The following is a 17,301-nucleotide window of genomic DNA, read 5'->3' on the forward strand; positions in this document are numbered from 1 at the left end:
TTATATGGAATGGTTCATTTGTAGTGCAGCAGTGTTTTTTATTCGTTTTAGAACTTCATTTTGAGTAATTCTATATAGATTATATAATAATATGAATTTTGTTTAATATTGACCGAATCGTGTCAATCGACAGCATACCTTCGAGCTTAATATACTTTTTGTTTTCAAACGTGACTAATATATTCTTTTGCACTTTATTGCTGTTAACAATTAAAACTTAGTGTACAGCATTGCACTAAGTATCCCTGATATATTAGTTATTAGGTCCAGGGAGAATATCTAATAAAAGTAAATTGATGTTACATTACAATATTACAATATTTTAATTTCACTTCCATCCGATAGTGGTTTTTAATATTAGATAAAATTTAAGTATTTTAAGAATATTAATATGGAGGTAAAATGTGCTTAGAACAGACTGATAATTTGCAAGATATCATATTGCAGATATATTGTTGTATGGGAACAGATAAGAAATTGAATGAATTGTCAACATTTATTTTTATAATAAATCAACGACAATTTTCAGATGGTTGGTCTGTCAGCACCCTTACATGATTAATATTTGTGTTTGTATTTCCTAAAGGAAAATCTTGCCTAAGAATCAATGTTTAGATCGTTTTTAAATATTCTTATTCATGTGTGGGAAAATTAGTTAAACCAAAAATATAAAACGCCACAAATGTTCATATATGTCATAAAAATGGCGAAAACATAATGTTGTTTCTATATGACTTTCAATTCTGAAAGCAAAAACCTTCGTTCAAGGTAAATATAAAAAAAAAAAAATTATAAGCTTTCCTTTAGCTACTTATATATCATCCAACCTTGAACTTACTCAACTTTGGACGTACCATTATGCATAAAATATACTGGTTTCATATTTTATCACTTATACAAGATAACATAAACAAACCTTAGATGATGTTGCGTGTTTTGTAACGTCTTGAAACGGAATATTTCACAGCATTTTCGAGTAAAATTTTCGATTATTATATCTCTTACATTGCCATTGATCAATCAACAGGTTCAACTGCCTACTTTTATTCTTTGCAGGTACTTTTTACTTGCTTGATAAAAATAGTTGTCATAAAATAGATTAAGGACTTGGACGAGAAATCAAAATTGCATCAATGACGATAAAGTGCATCGTGACTTCCATAAGACAAGTTCAATTTTGAAATGATGTATCTTCTTTACTATAGGTTTCTTGGTTTAATCGAAGAATCAAAACAGTTTGATAAAAGTGTTATGAACTGGCATTGTCTGATTAAGCTGTGTTATAGATTATCTTTCATCAGCAGGGTCTCGTGGCCTATACAGCTTACCTGGAGCCTTCAAAAGGGCCAACACAGCTAGTTTATATATTATAACAATATAATACAAAAACATGTATTAGAAAATATTCACTGATACATCCTTGCTATTATACAATAAAACATTTTTATTATATCAACTAAAATCATTCCAAATTAAATAAAATAAAAAATACAATGCCTAACTATGTTGTTAAATTAATTATATCTTCGTGTGGATATTTCAGAGTTACATACTAGATATACAGGTGTACTACACAATTTTTTTCACATATTATTTTGAACAAGGTACTATTTTTTCTGTCCAAGCCAGCTTGTCAAACCATTGATAAGAGCAGGAACTCCTGTGGCCTGCACAGCTGATGTGACCATGCCTTGTCCAAAACTATATATGCCGTTGCCAATCATCGATAAAACACCTTCATCGTTTTCAACTTCGTTTCGAACAGTTGTACGGCGATCGACCGCTGTCATTTTTTCATTTGCTTTCCTCAATTCTTCCATTCGTTTTTGCAGTTCTTCCTCAGCTTTCTTGTACATCTCGTCTGTGTAAAACGGTTGTTCATTTTTTTCGATCATTTTGTTAATTATTTCAATTAACGTGTTTAGTTGTCTCTTCTTCTGATCTTTCAATGTGAGTTTATTATTGAACACCACAAACCTGTTTTCGCATTTTTTGACGAGTTTCTGAAGAGATTGTGGTGAATCTTTAATTCTTTGTTCAATAGAATCTTCTTTCTTTATACTGTCTCCATGGCTGAAAATAATTATCATGTAGTCCATAAGTTTCCCGCCAAAAACATTGATGAAATGCAATGCAGTCGCCTCTTCTTCTTGGGTAAAACGAACTGCAAGCGGTACAACAAAAATTATAACATGTGGCCCAGGGGAGGTAATTCCGATGCACTTTATAACTTCTTTGGTTACGTCTGCGGTTTCCATGCCCGTGTCAAATAATCCTGGAGTATCGACAACAATGAGATGATATTTACTGTGTCCTGTGTCGTAAATGTTTTCACCTCGTGTGCAGTGTTTCGTACATGATGAACTACTTGATACTGACGCGAAAGCCATTTTCTGAAGGATGCTATTACCTGTTGCACTTTTACCACTACCTGTTTTTCCGATCATAACTATACGTACCTCATTTTCTATTCCTACAATTGAAAAAAAAAACACGTTATAAGAAAGATTCGATTATTCTTTATTATTTTATGCAGTTTTTCGGCAAACCCTTCTGTTGCATGAAATATGATAAAAAGTAAAATCACAAAAAATGCTGAACTCCAATGAAAATTCAAAAAGGAAAGTCCCAAATCAAATGGCAAAATAAAAAGTTCAAACACATCAAACGAATGGATAACAACTGTCATATTCCTGACTTGGTACAGGCATTTTCTAATGTAGAAAATGGTGGATTGAACCTGGTTTTATAGCTAGCTAAACCTCTCACTTGTATGACAGTCGCATCAAATTCCATTATGCTGTCACCGATGCGTGAACAAAACAAACAGACACAATTGATAAAAATGTCAAAAATAGGGTTACAACAGTCAACATTGTGTTATCATCCTAATCACTATAAAAACAACAAATGTAACGAAGAAGAACAAAAAGCATACATCATATTTAACATCCTCACTTTGCCTATTTTATACGATTTTATTTAACTCAAGTATGTACAAACAATTGTGTAAAATATCTTATATTTCATTTTATTCCTGTAAAGTAAACTTTTCAAAATTACGATATGCTCAACTAGGAATCAACATTAAAACTATATATGTGGGTCCTTTTCCCGATTTAGACATGTTGACTACGTGGGACGGCTTCTGATGCATGCACAAAAGAAGACACTTATCACATCGACTCAAGTTTTAACTCCTTGTGGTATTCATGTGATTGTCTTGTTGTGTATGATACATTGGTTTGTCTTTTTTGTCGTTTATTGATTTCATTCATTGCATGCTTAATATGTGAAATTAACTCGATTTCACTCCTCTGTCATCATACAACGATAAGTGTTGTCAAGATGTTATCGATTGTGAATGCGTAGCAAAAGATACAGATCCTAACATTTCTTACTTTATTTCTTTATACAAAAATCCGTTTTCATTGTAATAAAAATTATAACTAATGTCGTGACCGAACAGCACTAATAATTAAAGCTTTCACTATGCGCATTCCGGAATCACTGTGATCTTATCATGCTTATAGCATTCGTTGGATACTTTTTTATTTGAATTCTTCGATTATTTATTCTATACTTATTACATGTATAATACCTGAATCCGAACTGCACGAGGCTGAATTTCCCATTTCTATAATCTTTGATAGTACAAGTCTGTTATTTACTGTAATAAATAAGATAAGTCAAATCGAAGTACAATGTATGATCTTTATGATATATATGGCAAATAAAAAGGTTGATAAACAATTCCAATACAGCACGTTTATTTAAGGAATGACTGTAATATTTTTTTTTGTCTATGAAGAAATAACATAAAAAATGTGGTGCACACTGAATAACGCACGTAGCGGGTTATTTAACAGTGTGTACCACATTTTGTATGTTATTTCGAATAGACAGAAAAAATATTACAGTCATTTCTTATAATTTAATTCTAAATTCCATTTTAAACCGTAGAAAACCATTAAAAAACGCTGATGACGTCAAAGTCAAATGACTAAATTATGTCTATGGGCTCATAACAAAATAACGTCAGCCAATCAGAAGACGCTTTACATCCAAAATTAAATTATTTACAAATAACATTTAAAAAATCTTCTATCCTGGTCTTTAAAATAACTGTAAAATAACTACTGTGGATTCATTATAAATTAGGCTTTGTTTTCAGTGAGACCAGTTGTTGTTTTCTTCTTTGGATATTATCTATTCCTTATACATTGTTAAAACGTCTTAGAACAATATAATTGGATGAGTACGTTTTTAAATCCCCGGATTATTGGCTCATAAGATCGTTTCGATGGTTTCGTATTGAATAATATCTCATTTATGTTTATCGAACAGCTTTTGACTAGAGGCAGATGTGAGTAATTCATCAATAATATGACACAGAAGACACAATCATTTTAAAGATTTAGAAGTCAACAAATGGCCTATTAAAATTATAAATATATCTTGCTCTCACTCGGTTCCTATCTACAAATGTAATAGTTTTCAACCAGATGTTATAAAAATAATATAGAGAAAGAATTAATTGCAGTCTTATTCCCAAACATTATCCATGTTTTTGATTTGTCTAAGTAGATCTGAAAACCCTCCTTTATACATACACATTAAGGGATATGTGTGTGAAACTATTCACTAAAGACTAAATGACGTAGGTGTAAGCACATATAGGAAACCTTACGGCCATTCATAACGAGCAAAACCCACATGAAATAAACCCGACGTGACAAAATGTAACACAATTTAAACAGGACTAACAGCCTTATGTATGTTAAAAAAAATAACGAAAACAAACTTGATAAACATTAGCCAACACTTGGTAATATATTTCTGGATCTTGCATTTGACACAAATAATGTAGTTTAAATAAAAGCAAAAAACGTTGTCATTATATTATAATGAGATACCTACCCAGTCTGTGATAAGATTTTGCATAATATCTTTTTTTATGTAATTTGTGATTTGAAATCGCTGACATAATAATTTAACTACTTATGAATTGATTATTTTAGTATTGTGTTATATTCAATGTGAAGGTCAAAGCTTTAAAGTAAATTATAAACCAATAGTCTGAATACTGACGCTTCGATTAAGGCGTAATCTCTGAGTGGCATTGAAAGTGTGATAGCTGGTTTTTTTTACATTACACTTTGACATTATCATGAAAACATGCATTGAATTTATTATTGTTCTTTTTTTTTTTTTTTTTTTACAAAAATCATTTTATATTGTTGGAAATGTGCTTTCAACTTCTTTTCAGGAATATGTTACTAAAATATACGATATAGATTTATTTATGAAATATGAGACCCAGTTGTGGATACTTAGAGCTACAAAAGAGGGACGAAAGATACCAAAGGGACAGTCAAACTCATAAATCTAAAATAAACTGACAACGCCATGGCTAAAAATGAAAAAGAAAAACAGAAAAACAATAGTACACATGACACAACATAGAAAACTAAAGAATAAACAACACGAACCCCATCAAAAACTAGGGGTGATCTCAGGTGCTCCGGAAGGGTAAGCAGATCCTGCTCCACATGTGGTACCCGTCGTGTTGCTTATGTGATTACAAATCCGGTAAATAGTCTAATTCGGTAGGTCACATTCATGAAAGGGAAGGGGATTGCAGTTACGACGTAAGGAACATATCCGATATCATTTGTGAAACGGTTATTCCATAACGGTCAACCAACTCGTGATGGCGTCCGTAAAATTTACGAAGGGATGATTTCAACTTCACCATTTGGAACTCTTGGTTTAATAGCTTCCTTGTGAGCAGTAACCCTCTATGAAGAAAATCATGATAGGAAATGCAAGCACGGGAATATCGTATCAATTGGGAGATATATACCCCGTATGCAGATGCTGCTGGAATGTTGCTACTTAGAAATGGAAAGTTTACAATTGGAAAGCTGAAATCATCTCTCTTGTCGTAAAGTTTTGTTTTCAACCGACCCTCATTGTCAATTTCTAGATGTAAGTCAAGATATGAAGCCGACTTAACTGTATCTGTAGTATCCTTTATCTCCAATTCGATGGGATAGATGCGTTCCACATAGTCACCAAATTTTGAATTGTTTAGTGAAAGAACGTCATCTATATAGCGGAAAGTAGAGTTAAAGGATATTGCTAACTTCTTATCTTTCTTCCTAAGAAGTTCCTGCATGAAGTCAGCCTCATAATAATAAAGAAACAAGTCGGCAAGTAGAGGGGCACAGTTTGTTCCCATTGGGATGCTGACAGTCTGTTGAAAAACACGTCCTCCGAACGTTACAAATATGTTGTCAATCAAGAAATCAAGCATATATCGCCGCTTATTTGTTGTTTTTTTGTATATAAAAGGAAACTGATATTAGTTACACCTTTTTAAAATATAAAGATTATTTTTATTACGTCGCCACAATAATTCCATGGATAAACTGCTTGATTCCGGTACCAAGCAGTAATTAAATAATATCATTAAAGACAAATTGAAATATTGATACAGTAGCGAAAAATACGTTGAAAACTGCTACCTTTTACAAACTTACAAAATACGAGATATGCAAGAACATCTTACCTTCAAAAGATATACAAGCATTCTTTTTCTATAATCACGCCACGAAATAATTGTTGGCATATATCTTTTTCACATATCATTGTCGTGGTAGTTTTAGTGTCCAGGTGGGATCCTGCTTTTTTCCACTAATTTGATTGGACATTTTCAAGTGCGACTTCGTTGTTCGGTGTGCATATGATATGAGTTGTAAACAAACTTTGTTTGAAAACAGGTGTTTGAACAAAAAATACAAGATAATACGATATTTATCAAAAATACATGACATTTGAATGGAAAATGGATGTGAAGTTAGCAGCTGGTTCGTTATTCAATATTCGATATTCAATATCCAACCGACTGCTAGCAAATATCAAAATATTTGAAAATCATCAAAAAAATATATATTTGATAACATTAAAAGCATATTTTCATAGTTCAAAGGAGCGAAAAGATACGTAGGAAATCGTTTATGACCCCATCAAGTTGTCTGAAACTCTCGTTGTCTTCGAATATAAACCCTTTTCAAAGTTTATGTAAGTGCATATTTGTCTATATGATATATAGGTTTTTATCAATAAAACGAAATCAAATAATGATATTTTATATCTTATATTTCTTAAAACAAAAACAAAACCCGAAGACTCTTGAAACATTTAGAAATATAAATAGAAATGAATATGGAAAACCCAAGAAACAGAAATATATAGTGTAAACCTACCTGATACCGCTTAAATGAGGATCAGACCCCCTGTTCTTTCAATGTACATAAAACTGGACGAATTCATAGACTCTGTATATATAAAGATTGTATCAAAACGATTTCCGAGAATAATGTCATCTTCGATATCTACGGAGGGCATAGATTGTCACTTTTCAGCTAAAAATTGTCCAAATTTCAAGACAAAGGGCACAGGGCAATGGTAAGAGCCCCCTGATCTCTTAATCTGCCTAATACTAAGCAGACAGTTATTGAATAGGTAGATACAAACGAAATTAAAAGAAATTTGAGTACACTTTCTGTCTTCTATGTTTACGGAGGGCCCAAAGTTTTATATTCAAAATATATAGCGAAAACCTACCTGAGACTGCTTAATTGACGGCCAGACCCCAACTAATCAAAATTCATATATATATATAAATATAAATTTACTGTATAATTTCCCTGGTTAAACAGTAACTAACTCACAGAGATACCCGGCTGAATGCTGTGAGTCGAGTAATTTGTTAAACAGCATAGAAATGTGCAATAAAAGATTTATCGTTTAAAAAAAAAAGAAATTGAAACACGGCTTTAATCATTCAATGAAGCACGTTTTGATATTTTATGTAACTGTCTTACAAGTGAGAGGTTAAACTAGCTATAAAATCAGGTGTAATTCACTAGTTTCTACATAAGAAATGCGTATACCAAGTCAGGAATATGAAGTTGTTATCCATTCGTTTGATGTGTTTGAGCTCTGATACCGATATTTGCCTAGGGATTTTCAATTTAAATTTTTTTCTCGGAGTTTTGTATTTTTATTAATTTAATTCAAATCATAAATTTTGCTTATCATTCACCTTAGATTTATATCGTGCATTTAAAAAGAAGAATAGAAAGACGACAAAGATTGGAGAAGGCAGCCGATGAAATGAAACTGGACTTTACATACTTTCATGCTGTTGATGGACGGTAGGAAACTAAGTATCCATTAGTTAATGATAGAGAACAAATTGTGAACCTATTCTTAAAAAAACATAATAATTTTACCATCGCTTTTTTTTAAATTTAAGATGCAATCAGTTTTACCGTGGCGCATTTCTTTTTAGAATAATCTGTTTGATATGAACTGTAATTTTAGTATGTAATATAACTGAAATTCGACGACGCAACATAGTTAGTGGTAATATATCAACACTATTTCAACACTTATTAATAGATGTCTTACCTAGTACAATGTAGTATTGGTAATCATAACTTATATCGTTTTGTTTATAAGCAAATACAAATTAAATTATTATGAAATTAACCTTCGAACGGCTTGGAATACTTCATATTTCGATAAGTATATTCTTGAATAAGCGGCTTAATACATATTTAAAATTAATTGTGTCATAAATTGATATTTGCTTATTTTCCCTAGACTTATTTTTTGACAATTGACAATTTTGTTTACCTATATGTAGAACCAGTGATATATACTTCTAACTTTCATTTTGTAATTATAAGATGAGATGTAATTAAACTATGAATCAAGTTATGACCAATGTCCTTATATATGTACTCAGGTTATCATTCAAAATTGATGTCGTTTTAAAAAAGAAAACAAGCATGGAGAGTTGGCACTCATATCACAACTTTTTATATATATAACAGTCTTCTCGCTTGTATAAGTTGACCTTACTGTTATACAGGATTTTCAACATAATACTTTAGTAACTTTTAGGTTGAACTGTACTTTTGTAACGCTGTTGATATTGGAGCCTTTAATACAGATGTTACCAAACTACCATTCATTCTTAACCGGGATTTGTTTTTATTATTTACAGGATTGAAATTTTAACCAAAAACAAATATCAACCAACATGGCCTTATTTTTCCATATACTTTTGTTAATCTCTGTTTCAAGATGTAAAAACATTTCTATTTAAAAATACAATTATTAGATGATTAAAAAAAAGTTCTTAACAGGTATTTTGTCTTTATTATTTACAGGAATTAAATTTTACCCAAAAAAAAAATCAAGCAACATGTCCTTATTTTTCTATATGTTTTTGTTAATCTTTTTTTTTAGGGATGTAAAAACATTTCTATTCAAAAAAAGAATTATTAGATGATTAACTGATGAATGCAATAAAAAAGATGTATGAAGTAATTTGAATTACAAAGAGCACCCATTTTTTTATAACATAAGAAAACAAACTATATCCATATCACCTTGCAGAAAATTCGAATTCAAATCATAACGAAAAAATCTTAATTGCATGTTGTTTGATTGTACATCATTTTGATCCAGACAAACGAAAGACAAGCTAGTCTTATAACAATGATTTTATTTGCAAATTTTTATCAAACAGCAAACAGCGCCATATGCATGTACGATATCAGATATCTTTTTTATAATTAATAGAAATTTGAATACTGAAAAACTGGACAAACTTGGAGTACAAATATTACAAGGCTATTCGGATATATATCAAAATAGGTAATGTATACAATTTTATTTAGCCTTTAATAGTATAAAGTTGATAAACATAGGAACATATGTTAATAAAACAAAGTTCCACGAAGGTTGTATCCTAGAGAAAATGGCAGCGAAGTTCGTTTGATCTCAGCATGCTCAGTTCTTCACAAAGTCAAATTTGATGATGATGTCAAATGGTCTTCCCAAGGGAAAACGGCGACCATGCTCGATAACGTCACATAAAAAGAACTCGTCATTTTGCATATTAATTGAAATGAAGCATAAAAAAATGTTTTTGGTCTGCATATTATCTAAAAGTCATTAAAATAACAGATTCAACATGCAAATCGCTTGCAATACAATAGTTATCCACAGTTTTTAAATGTCTCAATATAAATAATGTATCACACTCGATGTAGCAATAGGACTTATGTATTGAACGATTACTTAAGAAATGTACGTCATCATATACCGTTGCATAGAAATATAGATTGTCGTTGATCATCTTTACAAGATTTATTTTCTCGCTTGAGCTGGTACCAACGATTATCTGTTTATCATTATTTTACCTATGACGATGTTGTCAATTTCATGTCAATTTCATTAGCAACGCAACGTGCATCCTTAGTTTTTTAGCGATAATTTTCCATCTCAAGTGAGTAGCCTGATATGAAAAATTATCACAAAGAAAAGGGAAAAGGAAAAATGCACAGAATAGCAATAGTTATATATGCAACCATTTTTCTACTAGCGGTGATATATTATAGTAGATCGAATTATATTTAGAAAGATTGTGTGTGTCCGATCACATGTATTCTTGCAAAACAATCTGGAATGTATTTGTCTGCAACGGATTTTAATGACACGGATATGACTTGTCTGATCTTTTTGATAGTTTCTCAGCTTTGAAGAAAACGCTTGATACTCGACACACATTACATACAGGTGTGTTTTATTTTAGAAAGCCTTGCATGTCATAACGTTTCATTCGTGTTTTATATATTTCATTGTAGGAATATGACCTATGGTGAAATTGGATGTGTACTTACACATTATTATATATGGGAAGATGTAAGCTAATAAATATTGTGTTTTTGATTGGTATGAATATTTCCCGTTGCATATATAACATTGAAGTCTTTGTCTGAAAGATTGTGTACGTTTGGCTACTTGCGGTTGGTGAATCTTTAAGTGCTGGCTTATGTTCTTCTTTTTTGAAAAAAAAGTGTATTTTATTTAAATGCTAACGTCAAAGTCATAACAAAATATTACTAAAGAAAGCTTATGATTACCAAAATACTTTCATAAAATTTGATATTGGAAAACCATCAATAAAGGTCACCTGTGTTAAGTAAAAACATGCCTTTATCAGAACACCGTTATTGTTTCTCTGTGTAGTTACATAGATCTATACATTTTGAACTTCAATTCAAATTTACCTCTCTTTTCGTTGGCCATGAGTACGACGCTATGTACTTTGGCGTTTGCTTTTGTTGTAGTTCAGTGTTTCTCTTGTCCCTTTTCCCACTTATAGTTGATATTTTCCCCTCGGTTTTAGTTTCTTACCGGTATTTTTTATTGCGTAATTGAAATATAACCATTGAAATGCGGTATAGTTCTGTTTCCTTTATTTATATACAAATTTGGTGTATAGAAGTTTTAGCTTAAATTTAATGAATTATTACGCAAAATCAAAAAAAAAAAAGTGTTATTGATCTTCAAGTTTTGATTTTAAAAGAAGAGAACACAACAAAGATGCAAATAAATTTGGTTCTAATTACACACTTATCTATAGCGTGTATTCAAAATATTACGAAAACTATACATCGATTTAGAAATTGGAAAGTAACAAGTGTTACTTTACATTACTATTCTGATTTGTATTTTATATTCATAGATGATAGTGAAGAATTACCAAAGAGTTCTGATACTAGAAGATGATGCACAATTCGTTCCTATGTTTCGCAAACAATTGTCAAGGTCGTTTGCCGATATAGAAGAGTTTGTACCTGATTGGGATCTTTTGTTAGTATTATTGATTACCATGGATACCAATTTTTGTGGATTGATGAACACATTTTTGCCCTCATTTTACAGATTTTACACATGTTTCTCTCTTCTGTCAAGCCTAAAAAGAACCTTTTATCTGAGTTAAACCGAAATGTTTTAGATATTTGAAACAGTCAGTGTTTTCTAGTCATAGGCTAAGCGTCTTGTGTATACGTTGCGCACGTTAGGCGTATCAAGTCAGAAAACTTTACCTTTTGAGAGATAAAACAAAATCGGAGTTAATTCTAATGACTATGGAGGTTTTTTGTCCCACATTAGCATAAGTTTGGTAGGCAGCAGTCATTCAAGATTATGCAGGTAAAAAAAAATAAGCAAGGTATATTAGATGAGGGGTCTTCCATTAAGTATGAAAATGCAAACTTTGAATCACCCAAACATGAAACCCAATTCAAACCAAAAACCAAATTTGTATAACTTTTTAAAATACAAAAATGATGTTTCGCTTGTGTGTATGACTAAAAGTTTTAACTCAAAAGCTATGACAGCATCTTATTAAAAGGCTAAGAGAATGGTTGGATGGTGTCAGACTGGGAAAGTATGGATTAAAAGGGAAACGAAAAAATCCAAATATAATTTGTGCACGTATCTTTCATTACGAAAAATAAATGTTTGAATGCATCAGCATAGTTTCGTTTCGATAAAAATCATGATACATTGGGTTGTCAACAGATATCTAAAATGTCGACAGCTGCCATATCTTGAAATGTGTTTTCATCATTAAACATCTTAGTCTGTTGTCAGAAATGAATTGCAAACAATATAGTTTTTCGATTGCATTTTCTATCTAGAAATTCTATTGTGAGTGTAAATGTGTTACCCAAGTGACAGTAGATCGACGTAACTTTACCTTACACAAACAAAGATAATTTGCGTCATTAAATTCGACCTTCTCTATTACATACAAAAATGCAACCAAATTGCAAAAATGTGTTAGTATGGTCGATTTTTTTTCTGTATACTTAATAATTGATTTGTTGTAGATTTTTGGGACGCAAGCCCATGAAATGAACTGCTGATAAATATGTGGATGGAACGCATTTTGCGATGTGGCCAGATTTTTACTATTGGGCGTTAGCGTATGCAATCACAAGAAAAGGTGCAAAAAAAAAAGATACTGAAGCAAAAACCATTACACAAACTAGTTCCAACCGACGAGTTGATACCAATTATGTACAATAGACATCCAATGTAAGAACTATGATAATAACAAGTATTGACAAGAATTATTGAAATGTTCATAGTCATAAATTAACATTTTACTTAACTTTGCATTTTTCGAAATACAAACGATTTTCTACCACAGATACACTTAGCTTCTTTTAGCAAAACTTGATAAAATTGTTTGGGTCATCAATGTTCTCTTTAACTTCGTTCTGTTTTGACTTTTAAAACTTTTTTATGCGAGCGTTACTGATGAGACTACATCTTCTGTAGTCGACACGCGCGTCTGCGTAAAAAAAATTAATCCTGGTATCTATGATGAGGTTATTGTTATATGCCAATTTGAGCTTCAAAACATATGTACGTCTACTGCTAATCATATTCTTATCAAAAACGATTTGAAAGCTAATTGGTTTCATTGATTGACATTGCACAGTCCCATCATTTGAATTGATTGATCGACAATATGAACAGGATATTCAATAAGCACTTTAAGCAATCATGTTACACCGTTATCAAAACATTGAATGATCGTTATTACTGATATTTATTATTTTGTAGATGTTTTTTTTTCGCTAAACGTGAATCATGTTCTTAAACTGGTTATCTTTGTTCGTTGTTGGTGGTTGTTTGGATTCCGAACATTCCGAAAAAACGGATTTGGCAATCAAAAACTGAAGCGGGAAATCGAATAACTCAAAATGTAAAACTCAGTAATTGAACAATAAAACAACATATCAATGATGTCTCATGTCAGCACGAAAATGAGAACTTTTAGGGTAGTGATATCCTTATATAAGACATTCACCAATCAAAAACATCGACTCAGTTGTTGTTAACATTCATCACAGATTCCAAGCTTTTAATTTATATGCCAGGCGCAGGTTTCGTCTATATGAGGCTAATCCGCACATTTACATATCTTATATTGTTGGGCTGTTATTTAGAAGAATTATATATACAGAATGTATTTTCAGCCTTGTATCACCATCGCTGGTGATCCGATAGATGACATCTGTCGTAGAGTTGTCAATGGGTGCAATGTTCTTATATATATGTTAGCGGCAATAAGTGAAATTAGGCATTACTCTTAAAACCCAGGCAATTAGCTAACGCCTAGGCATTATTTCCTGAAATTTGATTATGATTATTCATCGTTTTGCCGAACATGATTTTAGGCAATAAGTAAACTCTGGAATTAATGCATATTTAGTGATTTATTCTTGATATAAAGTCGTTCCTTAATTATATTTTTAATATAACATGTATAAATATACATTCAGTTGACAGATCTTCAAAAGTATGTTTAATTAGTTATTTTAACATGTTTAACAGTTTAACAAAATATTAAAAAGATTTAAAATTTTTAAAAATTCGATTGTATCTGATTAAAAAAAAGGGGGGGGGGGGCGATTCTATAAAATAATTATAATATTTATTTGAAAATGTGTACACTTCACTATATATATATATATATATATATATTTAGACAGAGAAAGAATATGTGGTACTACGAGACAACTCTCCAAAAGAGGCCAAATGACACAGGAATAACTAACACCTATATATATATGAACAAAGCACATATCTCATAGTCAGCTTTAAAAGGCCCCGAAATTACCAATGTAAAATATTTCAAAAGGAAAATACGAAAAACAAACATATTACACAAGAGCAAACAACATCCAGTGAATTACAGGTACCTGACTTGGGAAAGGAATAAACAAAGTAATGCGGGGTTATAATCGTCTGAAGACACCAACCCTCCTCAAACTTGTGACAGTAGTGTAACAGAACAGCATATGAACAAACTTTAAAAATCAGTCGAAAAAGTCTCAACTCATAAGATGGATACCAATAGAAGTACATCTAATAAAAGCATAGAGTGGACGTGAACGAGTACTTAATTATGCATGCCTACAAAAAGAAGACCAAATACAGACCTGAGGGTACTTTTAGTTACTGTCAGCTAGTTAAAAGCCAATAACAACTATATAATTAAAAACCAATTGTTCAGAGAACAATTGAAGGTCTTTCCATCAAAACAATGTATTTTGATATGAAAAGTTGTGAAACTAAGTTTAAAATGTCATTTCAATCGTCAAATGATAGCTCCTAGTAAGCTGATTCCAAAAATATATTGTTTCTATACATTTTTTTTAAATAAGGGAGATAATTTGTTACTTCCGGTTTGAAAAATGTTACTTCCGATTATATTTGAATATTTACTTGACACTGATTCCAAAAATATCTGGTTCTATATACTTTTATATTAAAAAGTACAAAAAAATAGCTATTTCCGGTTTACAAAAGGTCACTTCCGGTTGTTTTTTACAAGGTTAAATGGTTTGATATCTTTTTCTAAAAGTTGTATATCTTTATCATGTATACATATAGAATAAAAGCAAAGGTCAAAATCTAGAACGTCAAATTAAGCTATGACCTTGAGATCAGTTTCAAGGTCATAAACCAAGGACCTCAAATCAAAAGACCATAGGTCTTTATTATATTTAGTTAATGAGTTATATCACCAAACGCGTATTTTTAAATACAAGAGGGGAGAAAACTCCCTTTTACATTCAACGTACGCTTGCAATCAAAATTTACATCTTACGACATGTCGCAACTAACCATTTAGTAAAAATAATTTGTTGATATCTTATACAGTCTTTGGATATAAGTGAAAATAAGCCAAATTCAAATATTAGAATATGACCTTGACCTTTGACCTTGACCTAATTTTCATTTTTTGGGACCAAGGACCTCAAATCAAAAGATCCTAGGTCTCTATCACTTATGATTTATAAGATAGAAATTCATTTCACTTATATCAGATGCATAAGGGGAAATAACTCTCATATGGAGCGGTCATATCGCTTCGGTCAAAATAGGACAAATCATGCGAAGGATATAACGAGCAATTTTGTAAAATAAATTTGTCATAATCTTTTACGGTTGCGAAGGAGATGCGCTAACAAGGAAAACAGTGTTTGGGGAGATAACTCCTACAAAGAAAAGTATTCGTTTACACAGGGTAAATTTCAAAAGTGCATAAACTGTTCGATATCATATACCAAATATCTAAGCGACATATTGCGAAACAAATGTTTATCGCAAGAACAAAATTAGGCGGAAGAAAAAAAAATAATCAGAAGAAAAACAATAGGTCTTTCCACAGAAAAGTGGAAAGACCTAATTAATAAAACATATCGTGCATCTCAGTCCAAAATTTATATGAATTTATTATGAATTTATAGAACAAAATCCTTTTTTTTCAGGGAAGAATGGAAGAAACTATTTTACCCAAATGATTTGAAAGCTGTTGCCATTAATCCTTTGTTAATTTATCCGTCATGGTGGTTCGGGGAGACCAAATACATATCGGATACTGAAGACTCTCGCAAAATTGCTTCTACTTTGGAAACTTGATATTTAATTTGTGTAATTTTCTCGAGGGTTCCAATAAAATGTGTCTGCCAATTACAATTTTTTGTTATTTGTTCAGTGAAGTTCGCAAAATTGTATTGTTACCTGTATCTTCTAAAAACCTTTCATAAAATAACGGCAGATAACAATGTATTTATTAAAATCAAGATAAACTTATAAAAAGGCAAGACTAAATAGAGTGACAGTTAAAAAGGCAGGACAGAAATTACAACTTACATAAAGTAAAGTACAACATTTTTAATCCTTGAATCCTTTAAAAATCAATGATAGCTCCCTTGCTACGTTTTGAATAAACGCTTATCAATTAGCTTAAATTGGTATTGGATGTTCTAAGTATTATTGCAAGTGAGACAAATTTACACCCAAAACGAAATGACATAAAGGTTACCGAATATAGATCACCGTGTGGCTTTAAGTGTAAGGACCCCCGATTCCCAAAACAAGCTATACAAATACCCGAAAAAATAAAAAAAATAAAACATCAAATGAGAAAAGTAACAACCTGATGTATGATTAAAATAAACGAAAAACAAATACGATATTCATAACAAACGACAACATCTGAAAGACAGGCTTATGACTTGGGCCTGTCACATGCATAATGTGGCTGGGTTAAACATGTATGCGGGTGTTCAATCCTTCTCTTAACCCATGACAGTAGTGTAATAGCACAACATATGAACAAACAATAACAACCAGTTGAAAAGGGCTGACTTATCAGATTGACAAAAAACATACACAAACAGAGAAAATATTTACAGACTTAAGCCACAAAGTAATCGTATCAGAGAGTATTCGAAGTTATTGAAAGCTAGGTCAAAGCCAATAACAACTGATATACAAATCATATATCGAAGATTAAAATATCTACTAACGCACGTCAAATGGATTTAAATTGAAAGCGTC

The 17,301-nt window shown here is 31.3% G+C and overlaps 1 long non-coding RNA gene across 1 annotated transcript; it reads right to left on the bottom strand.

Moving 5' to 3' along the window:
* Positions 1-1,424: 1,424 nt before the first annotated feature.
* On the bottom strand, positions 1,425-6,681 carry LOC143074361 (uncharacterized). The gene is made up of 3 exons (XR_012977818.1): positions 6,575-6,681; positions 3,602-3,670; positions 1,425-2,473 (listed from the first exon to the last, which is right to left on the bottom strand). It is a non-coding gene; the product is annotated as an uncharacterized LOC143074361 (long non-coding RNA).
* Between the last annotated feature and the right edge of the window lie 10,620 nt (positions 6,682-17,301).

Source organism: Mytilus galloprovincialis, chromosome 5 (genome assembly GCF_965363235.1).
Source record: "Mytilus galloprovincialis chromosome 5, xbMytGall1.hap1.1, whole genome shotgun sequence".
NCBI classification, from domain to species: Eukaryota; Metazoa; Mollusca; class Bivalvia; order Mytilida; family Mytilidae; genus Mytilus; species Mytilus galloprovincialis.